Source organism: Apodemus sylvaticus, chromosome 22 (genome assembly GCF_947179515.1).
Source record: "Apodemus sylvaticus chromosome 22, mApoSyl1.1, whole genome shotgun sequence".
NCBI classification, from domain to species: Eukaryota; Metazoa; Chordata; class Mammalia; order Rodentia; family Muridae; genus Apodemus; species Apodemus sylvaticus.
Window position 1 is genome coordinate 14066832 of NC_067493.1, and position 14736 is coordinate 14081567.

At 46.0% G+C, this 14736-nt stretch overlaps 1 protein-coding gene across 1 annotated transcript in view; it reads left to right on the top strand.

Annotated features, from left to right (window-relative positions):
* Stard13 (StAR related lipid transfer domain containing 13) overlaps positions 1 to 14736 on the top strand; it is a 209077-nt gene that overhangs the window by 150468 nt on the left and 43873 nt on the right.

Sequence of the window (14736 nt, forward strand, 5' to 3'; positions counted from 1 at the left end):
TCCTTGGTCTGTCCCCATTTGGACAGCACAAAGCTAAAGGTTGACGTTAATAATTTGGTAACTACGTATTGTGTGCTCACTGCTGGCTGCTCAGGCCTCTACCCTGAGGGTGCCCAGTTAAATCCCAGTGGAGGGCTTCAGTCATTAGATTAGAAAAAAGAGAGTAAGAGGAGGAGAGAAGAAAAGACAGAAGAGGAGAGAAAAGAGAGAGAAAGGGAGGACAGATATTTCAGAGTGTTGTGAAATGCCATTTTTAAGATGTAAATTCAGGATTAGGGCAGTCAGGAGGCAGCACAGATGAGGTGTGGAAGGATTCAGGATGGTTGGCCATCTCAAGTGTTGTCAGGACAACATCTGAGACATCCTTTGAGGATGTTCAACTTGACCTAAAGTTTTTTTTTTTACATATATAAAGTCAAATAGTTATATCTTCAAATCAGAATACGTAAGGCCGGGTAAATACATTGGCAGATTGGCTTGCTTAAACCTGTATTGCGTAATGAACCTTTTAAAGAGGCAGAGATGTATATAAGGAGAATCCCTCCTCTCAAACACCTCACAGTAGCTGCAGAAGCCCCGGTGAAGCAAGGGGGCATGAGCAAATGAATAAGAAGCCGTTGAACCTTGGCTCATAATTTTAAAGGTCCAATAGAACCTCTATTTTAGTCAAATCCTGCATGAAAGGTCAATTGTGTCTGTAGAACTTTGCAGTCCGAAGGCTGACACTCTGGGAAGAGGTTAGACCTGAGGTCAGTGCCAGCGTGGGACACTCTCAGTCTTCGGGCCACATGAAGAGGACTTGGAGATATCCCATACTGATAACCTCAGCCCACTGCTCTTCCTTATATGTCTTGCCTTTGGTAAACATGACTATTTAATGATGAGCATAGAGAAACCAAGGCACGCCAGAATAGCGTAAATAATCGTAGGTTTGCTGGATCCCCGACATCTGGTCTTGGGTTCTGAGCTTGCTATATGACCAAAAAAAAAAAAAAAAAAAAAAAGTAGATTTGTGTTACTCTCTGCTATTCACAAAGACAGTACTGGTGTCTGCTTAAGTTTAATGTATCAATCCTGTTGGTTTAAAAGAGGAAAGAATTCTGAATCATAAACTTGGGGGCTATCTGGCTGGCTGGCCGGGTCAACAGGTTAAATGCACTCGCCACCAAGCATAACTACCTGAGTTCAATTCCTGAGACCCACAAAGTGGGAAGAGAGAACCAAACCTCAAAAGCTGTCCTCTAACATCCATACGTGCACTGTGGCATGTGTGTGTGCACACACATGAGGGCGGGCAGGCACACGTGCACGTGCATGCACACACACACTAAAATACATACATACATATGTGCATTAAATCATTTATTTGAGTGGATCCAGGCTATTTAGGCTAGAAAATAAACATGCACATGTCGGTGCCTTTGTAAGAGCCTGTGGGGTAAACGATGGCTTCCTTGCGATTCTTCAAAAGCTCTGACTTGGAAGAGCTGGAAAGTACCGTTTCCTTTTCTCCATCTGGAAGGCACATCTGCAGCATGAACAGATCCTTCCCTAAAAAATGTTCATTCCACTCAGTAACACGGGCTGGTTTTTATTTCTCTAAGTGTTGAGTATATTCCTGTTGGCTGGCATTTTTAAAAGTAATTTCTATTTTTAAAATTATATTTTAATATCTTGTCCCATTAAGTCTTTTAAATTTGTTTTCTATAAATTGGCTTATTCTTAGCATTAGACACACACACACACACACACACACACACACACACACACACACACACACGCGCGCGCACACACACACACAAACACACGCACACGCACGCACACACGCACATGCACATGCACACGCACACACGCACACACACGCCCATGCACGCACGCATGCGCTCGCGCGCGTGCGAACTAACACCAGTGTGCAATCAGGGCTTGAAAGAGTTCCATCTGCTGCTCCTGAAGCCACCATTTCCCCCACTCCCACCCCTTGGCAACCACAGATTCTTGTCTGTGCCTACGGTTCTGGGTCCATCAGGACGTGGCTAGTTTTGCCTGGTTTCTTTCACTTGGTGTAATGTTCTTAAGATTGTTAAGAATGTTCTTAATTCATGTTAATTTGTTTCAAAAATATATTCCTTTCTATGGTACAGAAAGACTTCAGGGTTCTCCAGTTTGAGGCTATAAAGACACCCTAACATTGATATATGTGGTTTTGTGTGAGTGTAAATATAAATTTCTTTTTGATAAAAATCTGAAGATTGTGGGGCTCATGGCAGATCTGTTGTATCTTTATAAAGAGCTTCAAGTGGCCCTGTTCTGTTGTGTTTCTGACGACATATGAGGGTCCAGTTACCTGGCCTGTGGTAGTGTGCTTTGATTTTGCTCATAGACATTCTAACTGGTGTCTGGCTGTGAGTGTCTTGTGATTTTTAATGTGCATCTTCTTAGTGACCAATAAACTACACATCTTTCTATATCTCACCAACCTACCTTCTCCTGAAAAAATATCTATTCATGCTTTTCTCTCATTTTTAATTGAATAATAATTTTTATTCCTGAGTTTTGAGGGATTCTGTTGTTGTTACAGATACCTCTTTTGTCAGAATCATTTTTGTAAACATTCTGCCAGAATGTAGATCTTTTTCAATATCATAGAATGGGAGGGTTCTCCTAATTTTTCTAGCCAAATTTGTTTATTTCATGTATATTTAAGACTGTATCTAAAAATGACCTTGCCTAAGATTAAGTCCCAAGTATGTTATCCTGTGCATTTTGAATATGCGTTTATCTGCGTAAGCACAAGGTCTAGGCCAAGATTCATTCAGTGTCTGATTGTGCCAACTGCTTGTTGAAAGGACTGGACTACTGTCTTCATTAAGTCACCTTGACACGCGCCTGTACATTTGTGTGCATTGATATGTGTGTGTCCAGAACACACATGCTACACACCTGTATGGAGGTCAAAAGGCAACTTGTAGGAGTTGGCTCCCGCTTCCATCCTCCAGGGGCTGGGATTCAAACTCATGTTGTCCTGCTTGGTGGCAAGTGCCTTTAGCCTCTGAGTCATCTCACTGGCCCTAAACTGAGGTGTGCATTAGTAATCAGTGGACATTTAGGTCTCCCGATGCTTGCAACAGCAAATTGCAATCTGCAGCACGAGGTGATCTTGATAATGCCTGGCAGTTTTGTGGCTCCCGTGCATGCTTCTATTTTACATCCAGTGTTTATTACTAGACTATCATTTTTAATATTTTTATACCCTGAAAAATCTTTCTAAGATGTTTTATTAATTCATGTGAACAACCATTTGGCTTGAAGTGTGTGAACCTCGGTTCTCAGGGTGCAGGAACTGAGGCCAAAGGAAGAGTTACACACACACACCCTAGGTGGATCAAAGGAAGCGAGGGGTAGGTAGGCAGCCAAAGGCGGCTGACTGGGAAGCTAGTGGGGAATTGTTTCTCTTCACTGTGAGTTCTACACAGTACAGACTTCCTGCCTTGCAAATAGCAGAAAGCAACAGAGTATCTATCTCCCACCGGAGGAGAATGAGGATGCTTTAAAAACTTTTAAGATTAATGGGCAGCTGATTTGAAACTTGTCTACTCAGAGGGTAAGTATTGATTAGTACCCAGGGGGTGAAATGTTATTCTTGGTCTTCTTTGTGCAATGCATTTACAAAGATAGTGATTCTTTTTTAAAATCACATCTGTTTGCTTATTTGTTTATTTGTTGTGATGCGGAGACACCAGAGGACATCTTTATTAGGAGTGGCTTACCTCGCCCCACCATGTGGGTCTTGGGAATTGAACTTGGGTCCTCGGGCTTGGCTGCAGGCACTGTCACCTGCTAGTCTGTCCTGCCCTCCTCTGCTTTATTTTTAAATCTCTGTGGGCTGTACAGTTCTCATGGTTGTTTGAAACGCTGAGGCCATGCAGAAAGGTAGAGGGGATTATAGCCAGAGGGAGCTCCTTCCTGGAGACAGGAGAGCCAGAGTCCCCTGCAAAGGGACATTCACCACTGAGATTTTACTCGCCTATGGAGACAAGTGACCAGTTCACTTCTTAGATCCCAGTTTACTCTAGAATCTTTGGACAGTGTAGCTTAAAAATTTAGATCCTACTGAGGGTGAGACTGCCCAGGAGGAATCAGGGTAGATGCATAGCTGTTCGCCGCTTCCTTTTTTGTAGCTCTGAGGTGTAGTCCCCAGAAGCCAGGCAGATTTGCTGCCTTTGACAGCTGAGTTCCTTGTGCTGGGCTGCAGGGATGCCGGCAGGACCAGTGTCCTGCAGGCTCCGTGTAGATGACTGTTCCTGCAAGCATCAAGAGCCCTGTCTCCAGTATTTCAGATGCTACAGTTGAAAATTCTGTTTTCCTGGTTGTAACTGATAGTTGACTGAAAGTCTCTTCCTCTGTATGTCCCAGAGTGTTCTTTGCAAATGCAATTATCTGAGTAAGCTGATTGGAATGTTAACCCTATGGGACCCTTGGAGCACACAAAAGGTGTCAAAAGAGCTTGCAAAGTTTGTCCTTTGATGCAAATCACAGCAAGCTGAGGCTCTGGGGAGATGAGACTCTGCCATCTGCAGTGTTGGGTTGTGTGGTATTCACTGCAGCTGGCTGCAGATTGCAGGCATAGGCCTGGATGCCCAAACATGACCTTTGAATAGCAACTCATCTGCATAATGCCTATGGTTAATAGACGCTGATTAATTATAGCACATGACAGGTGAAGGCATGGGGCGTGTCCGCTGTTGTGTGTTGACGGACCTCGCTATGACTGCCCAGGGCAGCGTCCCCGGAGTGTTTAAATAAACAACAAAAAGTGAGGAGGGGGTCTCTGGAGAAGCCAGGAGCCATGAGAGACGGATGCAAGGGAGAGGAATGTGACACTTCACTGCCACACACACGCATTTTGATCCGAGGACAGCAACAGCAGCGTTAATATTAAACAGTGACAGTCTCTGTGAAAATAAAGCACAGCTCTCCCTTTAAAACTGTTTATCCTAACAGGGGCTGGAGAGACAGCTTAGTGGTTAAGAGTGCTTCCTGCTCGTGCAGAAGACCCAGGTTCAATTCCCAGTACCTACATGGCGGCTCCCAACTAGAATTCGTGTACACCTGGGGATCTGACCCCCTCTGCTGACCTCCATGGGTACCAGACACACAAATGCTACAGACATATGTGCAGAACATACATCCACAACAAACCTATACACATAGAATAGTAACGATAATTGTCTTGTGCAAGCTGATTACATCACCTACAGCCCCGCCCCTTTCTGATAGCACAGCCTGCACAGTCTCTTTCTCCCTCCCTCCTCCCTCCCTCCTCATTTGCATAAGTGACCTTTGGCCCATTTTCCTCCCGCATCTCAGCAGATCCAGGGTCTAAGCACTGGCCACAGGGGTGATTTCTCACACCCGCCGCCAACCCTTGGAGGAACAGCCAAAAGGCAAGGCAGAGCCGAACACATCCATCCTTGTAAATCCTTACTGGTTCCAGTGGCAAGGTGACGGTCATTTGCTTACTTCAAACTACATTTCTACTTCCCCTATCATGTCCCACCCTCCCCCAGACACCATGAAGCCCTCCTGTGCCTGGCCTGTGACTTTTAAACACCACGAGTCTTGCGAATTACATAGCAGAATTGTGCCTTCGGCACATAGCACCCCATTCTGCTCTCCGCAAGGCGTGCTTGCCAGACTCTCTCTCAAAGCCCTTTCCCACGCCCCGTGGCCGCAGCACATGGAGGACCCCATGAAGGGCTGGGCTTTGATCCCAGGGTCAGGAGCACATCTCCACTGATTACAGTTTCTTGAATGTCTTTGAGGTTCCCACCCAGAACACTCCTTAGCTGACAGGGTTCCATCCACCACCACCCTGACAGGAGCCAAGGGTAAGAAGTTCAGGCGGTTGGAACTGAATCAGAACGGGTCTGGAAGAGATGAATGCCCACCTCTGCTTGCTTTTCCTCCCATGCCTTTGGCAAGAAAATGAAAAAAAAAAAAAAAATCACAGGAAACCAGCCGTTAAATCAATGCAGGAGACCTCGTGAACCATCGGAGGTCTGGCAGTGGAAATGTCACACGGGAGCCTCAAGTATGAGGAAGGAGGAAAAGGACCTCCTGTTTTGCTATGGTCGCTAAGGGAGGAGCAGACGGCCTGCTGTGGCCCCAGGCTCCTGTACAGTCGGGCCCTGATGAGCTGCACCTAGCCGCTCGCACTGACGCACTGACACTGCTGCTCTCCAGTCGCTGCCAATCACAAGCTCGGTCTGACCGGCTTCCCTCGCCGGGACTTCCTCTCTGTCCGGCTTCCCTTCTTGACCACCGCCCGGCTCCCGCTCTGGTCCTCTTCTGGCCTGTGAGGGACTTTCAACTCCACGTCCCAGACTGCGTCTTACTCAGCTGCCCCTCGTGGGTACAGGGCCTCGTACCAAATGAGACTTAAGTAAATATGTGTTAGGTTTAACCAGAGCTTGGTAGAAACAACCTTTCAGCCCACAAATTATTATATTGTTCTTTGGTTAGGAAATATACAATGATAATCAAGAATAATTTAAAATACTCTCCTTTGCCGAAGATTTCCTCCTCCTCCCACGTGACCTAGAACTTGCTAGGTAGACCAGGCTAGCTTCATACTCACAGAGATCTGTCTGTCTCTGCCTGAGATTAAAGGTGAGTGTCACCACACACACACACACACACACACACAGAGCCTTTGGACTTTTTTTTTCAGTTTTGTTTTTTTTCCGAGACAGGTTCCCTCTGTAGTCCTGGCTGTCCTTGAACTCACCCAGAATGGCCTCGAACTCAGATATCCGCCTGCCTCTGCCTCCCAAGAGCTGGGACTAAAGGCATGAGCCACCACCTCCTGACTCTTAGGTGAGCATTTGGTGACTGCTAGCTCCTGACTCTCTTCCCTCTGCCCACTCTGTACCACCCACTCTGAGCCCCGCCCACTCTGAGCCCGCCCACTCTGAGCCCGCCCACTCTGGAATGCCCCGCCCCCACAATGGATGAAAACAAAGGAACAGATGGATTTACAGCACCTGTTCTTTCTTAAATGCTTGGCACAATTAATCAACTATACCCTCTTATGAGTGCTTCTGAGACTCCACCTTCCGCTGGTTCTTGTTGATCCACACTCTGTCAGCTTCCCAAGGCTGGCTTCCTTCCCTGGCCCTAGGTTCTGAACACTGGAATTCAACGGGGTTCTGAATTTGTTTTCCCAGCTTACTCAGGTTTAGTTATTCAGCCCTTGATATCCATGAGACCAACATCCCCACGTTCAACCAACCTCACATTAATCATGAAACGTCCACTTACATGATGGTTGCATTGTATTAAGTATTATAAATAATACAGGTGTGATTTAAAATAAAGGGGAGGATATGAGGGATTCCATACAAGCGCTGTACCATGCTCCATAAGAGACTTGAGCGTGAGAGGACTTGGGTGACTGCAGGGGACTCCTGGAACTGGAAGACATAGAGGAACAACCCCGCTAATCTCATCTGTGTCTCAGTCACAGGCTCAGGATGCCGCAGGGCCCCTCGTTTTAACACGCACAACACATCTGAAATCTGTGCTCGCCCTCTTCCCGCCGCCCTATCTGTGACGCGATCAGAGTCTACCTCCGTGTAGAGACCCCTCTCTGAAATCCTCTCTTTACCACTTTGCTATATAAACCTCAGGTTTCTTTTTTCTTTATTGAAAATAATTTTATATGATATATACTGATTATGGTTTCCTCCCCCCCCCCAAGTCCCCCACCCAGATCCTTCCCAAATCCCCACTTACCAAATCTACACCCTTTTCTTCACTATTTCCCTCATTAGAATACCAACAAGCATCTAGTAAAAAAAATAAAAAGATAAGAGGACAAAACAAAGAGTAGAAAAAGAACCAGGTAAAAAGTATTAAGAAATACAGATACTTACAAAGACACAAATGTCCCACACATGTAAACACACAACCATAACATATAAGCCAAAAGATCTGAAAGGGAGGGAAAGCGCACACAAAGCACTGTGAGTCAAAAGAGAACTTCACAAACATATCATGGAGTTTGTCTTATGGCGGCCCTACTGCTGCCAGACATGGGGCCTGCCCTTGCGTGTGGTTTGTGTGACCGGTGAGGCTCCTTTGGAGAGAACTAGTTTTTCATCTGCAAGCAGTTATCAATAAGAGCGAGAGAGCTTGTGGGCCAAGGAAGGAAGCTTAGGCGCCCTTGCCCTCAGCACTGAAACCTCAGCTGGTGCCGACCTGGGAAGGCTCTGCGCCCCGCCACAGGAGATGCACTGGACCGCTATGATCAGGCTATGTCTCCTTGGCCGTCTCCATCCCCTCTGCCTCTCACAATCTTTCCATCCCCTCCTCTTCCACAGGATTCCCTGAGTCCTGGGGGATGAGGGGCAGGGATTCGATGGAGCAGTCCCATTTAGGACTGAGCGTTTGCTCTGGATGTGACTGGATGTGCTTTGCACATTGTCCTGTTGTACGTCAATATATTTGTTCCCATCTGCTGCATTACAGAGCTTCTCTGATGGTGGCTGAGCAAGGCACTGATCTATGAGCCTAGCAGAATGACATTAGGACTCATTTATTGCAATATTCCATTAACGATATTCCAGTAACAGTAGCATTCGGTTCTCCCCTATTGAGCACTCCTCAAGCAGAGAGTCAGATGCTGGGTTCCATCTCATGGTGCCGGGTCTTAAGTCCAATCAGATAGGGGTTGGCTACTCCCATAAACTTTGGGCCAGTACGGCACCGGCGTCTTTCGCAGGCAGGGCAGCATTGTTGAGCTCAGGGTTTGTAGCTGGGTTGGTGTTTACATTTCTCCTCTGGTTGTATACAGAGTAGCTTCCAGGACCATGAGCATTAACCAGTAGGGGCTCTAGGTAGACACCACCTTGATGTCTCCGTGTTCAGGGAGCTGTGTAAGTATTGTCTTCAGCAGCAGGGCCTTGCCCTCAGTTTGTGGAGAGGAACCATAGCCTTGGCCACAGTCTGGGTTGTTTGGGCCTCATTAACCAACAACTAAATTAGATGTAACCTGCTCCCAGAACCGAAGGTCTCTTTTAGTCACCTGGGACTTTGTCTTCCTTGTTGTTTGATGATTACATGTAGATTTCTTTCAGACATGTACATGTTTTAAGAACATAGAGGTAGGCTCTAGTAGGTTTCCATACAACCCTACTAACAAGTACCTTAGCTTTAGTCATCCCTCCCTGTAGTTCCTCCCTTGTCCCTGTCTCCCCTTCCGGTTCCCATTTGATCTTTCCATTCCATTCTCCCCTCCCCTTCCGTTCATAATTAGCTATTCTGTCTCTCCTTCCTAAGGTGACCCATTCCTCCCCTCTAGTGCCTTACTCTTTACCTAACCTCTGTGGCTCTGCAGATTGTATGTATCCTTCTCACTGAAGACGTAACAGCTGACAACCATCTAAGTGAACAGATAGCGTATTTGTCTTTTGGAGTCTGGTTACATCACTCAGGATGATTTTTTTTTTCTAGCCCCATCCATTTGTCTGTGAATTTCATTTTTTAAACAACTGATTAATATTCCACTGTGTAAACATACAGTGAATTTTTTTTTAAATCCTTTCTTCCATTGATGAACATCTAGACTGTTTCCAATTTCTGACTATTAAGGATAGAGCAGCAATGTCACATTCAGATTCTTTAAGATATGATTTTTTTTTTACTTATGTGTGTGTGTGTGTGCCTGTATGAGTTTATGTGCACCAAGTGCATGCACGTGACCACTGAAGCCAGAGGGTACATTGGCTACCCTTGAACTTGAGTTGTAAGCAGTTGTGAGCTACCTGTGTGGGTGCTGGGAACCAAACCTGGTTATACACAAGCACTCTGGAGGACTAAGCCATCTCTCCAGTCCCTCATCCAGATTCTTGAACCCTCTCTTGACTGTCCCCCTTAAATTCATTCTCTATCCCACCTTGGGTGTCTGTCTAAGTACGGTGCTCTTCCCACGCATACTATCCTTCAGTATCTCCCCACTGTCCCTCCCTGCTCTGGGTGCCTTCGTTCTGTTCCTCCACGGCCCAGCCCTTGCCCTCCTCTGCAGACTTGCATTCCTTTGAGGTGCTCACAGTTCCTAGAGCGTGTACCATACTGTGTGACGACTGTTTTCTTCCTGGCACCTATCCTAGACCTGGCAACGGATTCCTCGGAGTCCTTCCCAGTCTTGCTGCAATGTTGTCTTTTCCATCCGATGCACTCAGGAAGTGACTGGTTTCTTCTCCTATGTATCATGCTCACAGCCCACATGGGACTGCGAGAGTTTGTTCATCTCTGTATTCTCAGCCTCTTCCTGGGGCACAGGACGCACACCCTTAGACAGATGGATATCAGCTTTTCTCTCCCTTCTGACGTCCCCAGTCGAGACCCAAGTTTGGTGCTTCAAATGAAAGCATACTCTCCTTTGGCGGTGTATTCGCCCCTCTACAATATCATGACAACAGCAGCAAATGGAAGCCTTTCTCCTGAAAGGGTCAGACTGCCTTCATTGCATTTGCTACAAGCTCAAAGAAGAATGGGCTGACACGGGCTTTTCTCCTTCAGTGCAAAGGGACGGCCAGGCCGTGCACAGTGCATGCCTCCATTTGCTACGATTCCTCGGGAGACAGAAACAGTAAGTGACGGAGATAGGACCAACATCACATCTAGCTCAGATGTCACCTGTGTTTGACTCCCGTGAGCCAATGGTCCTCCCAAGAGGCCTGAGTCCTTATCTGAAAGCGGCAGTGCCAGTGACCTAGAGCTGTTCCATGGAACTGACTCACTTGGATCTCGCTTCTTTGCTCTGCAGTAGAGGCAAACCAGGTGCAGCTTGTAGGCTATGGTGTTCTGTGCTGATGGGCTCTGTGGTTCTTAGTGCACCAAGATGACAGCAGTGATCAGCAGACACCTTAGGGTTCATGCAGTGTTCATATAGAAGGGCTTCCAGGCCATGGTTCTCAACCTGTGGGTCCTGACCCTTTTGGGACATGACTGGATATGAATGACTCTTTCACAGGGGTGGCCTAAGACCATTGAAAAACACGGATATTTGCATTGTGATTCACAACAGTAAGCAAAAGCTGAGCTATAAAGCATCAGCAAAAATAATTGTACGATTGGGTGTCACCACAACATGAGGGACTACATTACAAGGTCACCGCATTAAGAGGGTTGAGAACCACTGTTCTGGGCTTCTGAGAACTATAAGAATAAATTATGGTATAAGCTTGGGAGAGGCTCCAGTCTAGTCCATTTGTGGGTGGCAAAAACGCATTCTATAATTGAAATTTTTATTCCCGTTGGACACAACAGTCTGCCAGGCGATCATAAATAGACGAACTCGGACCATCTGAGAGTGTGTCTTATTACTGACAATTAAGTTTAAGTAGGAACAAATGCCAGAGCCCTGCGTTTGCTGTCGTTGAATGTTGGCTCCACTCACTCCAGAGTTATACAGTGGTTTTGATAGAGTGGTTGAGTGCATAGTGAATGTTTCTGGTGTGTGGTGTATGTCTTACCTACAGGAGCCAAATCTGAGAGAGGCAGTTCTGTTGTCTGTCTCTGCAATGCATGTTCCAGCCAGTCTGGGTGTTTTCAAAGGTCACCATTGCTTACCTCACCTTATGAGAAGTAACTCACAACCAAGTAACGCTGTATCACACCACGAAGAGACGCACAGTTTCAGACTACCTTAAAGAGTATTTTCTTCTCTTGTGTTTTACAAGATTCAGGATGGTCTGTGTCTCAGGAGATTGAAATCATACCAAATGTTTCTAAATACCTCCAATGATGATAGTTTTGCACATTGGATTAAGAGCTAATTAACATGCAGTGGATAGACAGAAGACATACATGCCACTGAGCTGGAGACAGGGCCGTGTGAATCTCGGGCAGGCATGACTGCCCTCCTGTAATCTAATGCAGAGGACACCAGATGGGGGACCTCAGAACAAGCTGGTGATCAGGACCCTCGTGTGTGGGGCTGGGGGGGCAGGGGGATGGGGGGGGTGGGAGGGTTGGGGGGGCATTCGACCCTTTCACAGGGCTCTCCTAGACCACGGGAAAACACAGATATTTACATTACAATTCATAATAGTAGCAAACTTAGAGTTATGAAGTAACAAAAATAATTTTCTGAGTTGATGAGCTCTGGGTTCAAATGAGAGACTATGCCTTAATGCATAAGATGGAGAGGAGAAGACACTCAGTGATAGCCTTTGGCCCACACATACACAACCGTGCACCGCAAACACATGCGCACACACCCGTGCGAGCATGCACGTGTACGTGTGCAAAGAGAAAAATCTCTGAAAAATAAACGCACATCACTTTATATCCATAATCCCAAAGCCTGGGAAGTAATAATAATTATAATATGAATGATATCTTTTCAAATTGACTGCTTTTAGAGCCCTCTGAGGGTCATAACAAGCTTTAACCAATGCACCGTGCCCCCACATTTGCCCCTTGCCCCCACACGCGCACATTTCCACCACGATCAATATCCCCCAAAGGGCCATCCACCCGCTGCAGCCCAAAGCACGCAGGGCACCTTAGGCACAGAGCCCTGCTCTCCCTGTGCTTTTACAGGGGTACAGCGGCAGACATGGGCCACTGTGGCACACACGTCCCTGTCACTGCCCTACAAACCTCTGCCCTGCCGAGGCATCCCTCCATCTCCCTAGTCCCCGGCAACCTCTGGTCTTTGGACTGTCTCCATAATTTTAACTCTTGCACAATGCTTTCTAATTAGAATCACAATTTACAGCCGTTTCATCTTGGCGTTTAATAGTCACTTAAGTGTCTACCGTGCCGTCTGTGTCTTTAGAACTCATTTCTAATCACCATTCGATTGTCTGGTTATGCCGGGGTTCATCTTTCCAGCCACCTGGCGGCTTGATTGCTCTTGAATTCCACTAGTGATGACTAAAGTGGCCGTAAACACCCGAGCGTTCACACATTTACACGTGGAAATAAATCTTAAACCCATTTGGGTGAACACCGACGAGTCTGTTTCGCAGTAATGACCTGTTCATCTGTCTCACCTGAGCCAGGGCCCATCCTCAGCAGCGGTGAGTGTTCCTTTCCCTCACTCTCGCCAGCACGGTTTAAAGAAGCAGTGGAGCTCACGATTGCTTTAACCTGCAATTAACGTGATACTGAACACTTTACGGTGTGTCCTATTTCATTTTATCTGTGTGTCTGTGTGTGTGTGTCTATGTATATCTGCCTGTATCTGTATCCCCTCTGTGTCTGTGTCTGTATCCTTGTGTGTTTGTGTGTATATATGTGTGTATGTCTCTGTGTGTGTGTGTCTGGGTGTATGTCTGTTTCTGTATCCCTCTGTGTGTGTCTGTGTCCCTGTGTTTGCATGTGTATATATGTGTCTGTATATGTGTGTCTTTGAGTGTGTGTTTGAACGTGTGTGTGTGTCTCTGTATCTATATCCCTGATTGTTTGTGTGTGTGTGTAGATCTGTATGTATGTCTGTGTGTGTGTCTGTGTCACTATGTGTGTGTCCCTGTGTTTGTGTTTGTATGTGTGTCTTCATGTGTGAATGTGAGTGTGTATGTGTATGTCTGTGTCCCTCTGTGTGTGTGTCTGTGTGTCTCTTTTTATGATGAAGATAGTTGTGATTAAAAAAATAATTAAATTATCTTTAAACTGGGCCATTTGCTTTCTTATTGTGGGCCTTACCATTCTTTGAAACTTCGTATAATTCATCAGATACATTTCAGCCATGTTCTCTTCCGGTCTCCTTCCAGCCCTCTCACCCTCTGCATGAGTGGCACTTTCACATTATTGCTTGGGCGCACCTTTGATGTTGAAAACAAGAAGTCCTCAGGCACAGACGGCCATCTAAATGCTGTCCCGTTCTCATCCTGAAGTCCTAAAGCTGTGTGCGTGTTTCTGTTTAGGGCTGGATCCACTCGGAACCCGTCTGTTTTAGGAGTAGAAAGTCTGTCTAGATTGATTTTTTTTCATGTGACTATCTAGATGCTTCAAGTCCATTTGTGAAAAGAGTGCTTGCATCTCTTACCCCGCCTTTGCTCTTTCATAAGGTCAACTGACCATATTTACTGGGCTCTATCTAGTTGGAGCCATGAACCCTGCACCATTGATCCACTTGCCCACTTTCCCACTGCCCACCCAACTTCATTGCTGTTTCTTTCTTATAAATCCTGAACTGGGGGAGGGGGAGTAGGCTAAGTTCTCTATTTTCTCTCTTCTCTGTCCAGAGTTATGTTGGGACTCCTGAGTCTTTGGTCTCTCCGTACAGCTATTTTTCTTTTAGATGACTTATTTTGTATGCTTGGATATTTTGCCAGCATGCATATCTATGTACCTGGTGTTTGCCTGGTGCCTCTGAACTTCTGAAGATGATGTTGGAGGCCAGAGAACTGAAGTTTCTGCTGCTTGTGAGCTTCCAACCCGGCTCTCCTAAAAGATCAACAAGTTCTCTTGACCATCAAGCAATCTCGTTAGCTCCTTTTGTTAGTATTTTAAATTTGAGCCTTCTAGAATGCATCAATAGTATTACCTGATTTAAATTTGTATCTATCCCATGAAAAATAAATGTTGAACATCTTTTTGTGTGCTTACAGCCATTTGTAGTCTGTCTTTTAGAAGTATCTCCTCACAAAGTTAGATCATGTAAAAAAATCAAGTTGTTTGACTTTGTCCAATTAAGACTTCTTTGTGTATTGGTAGAGTGCT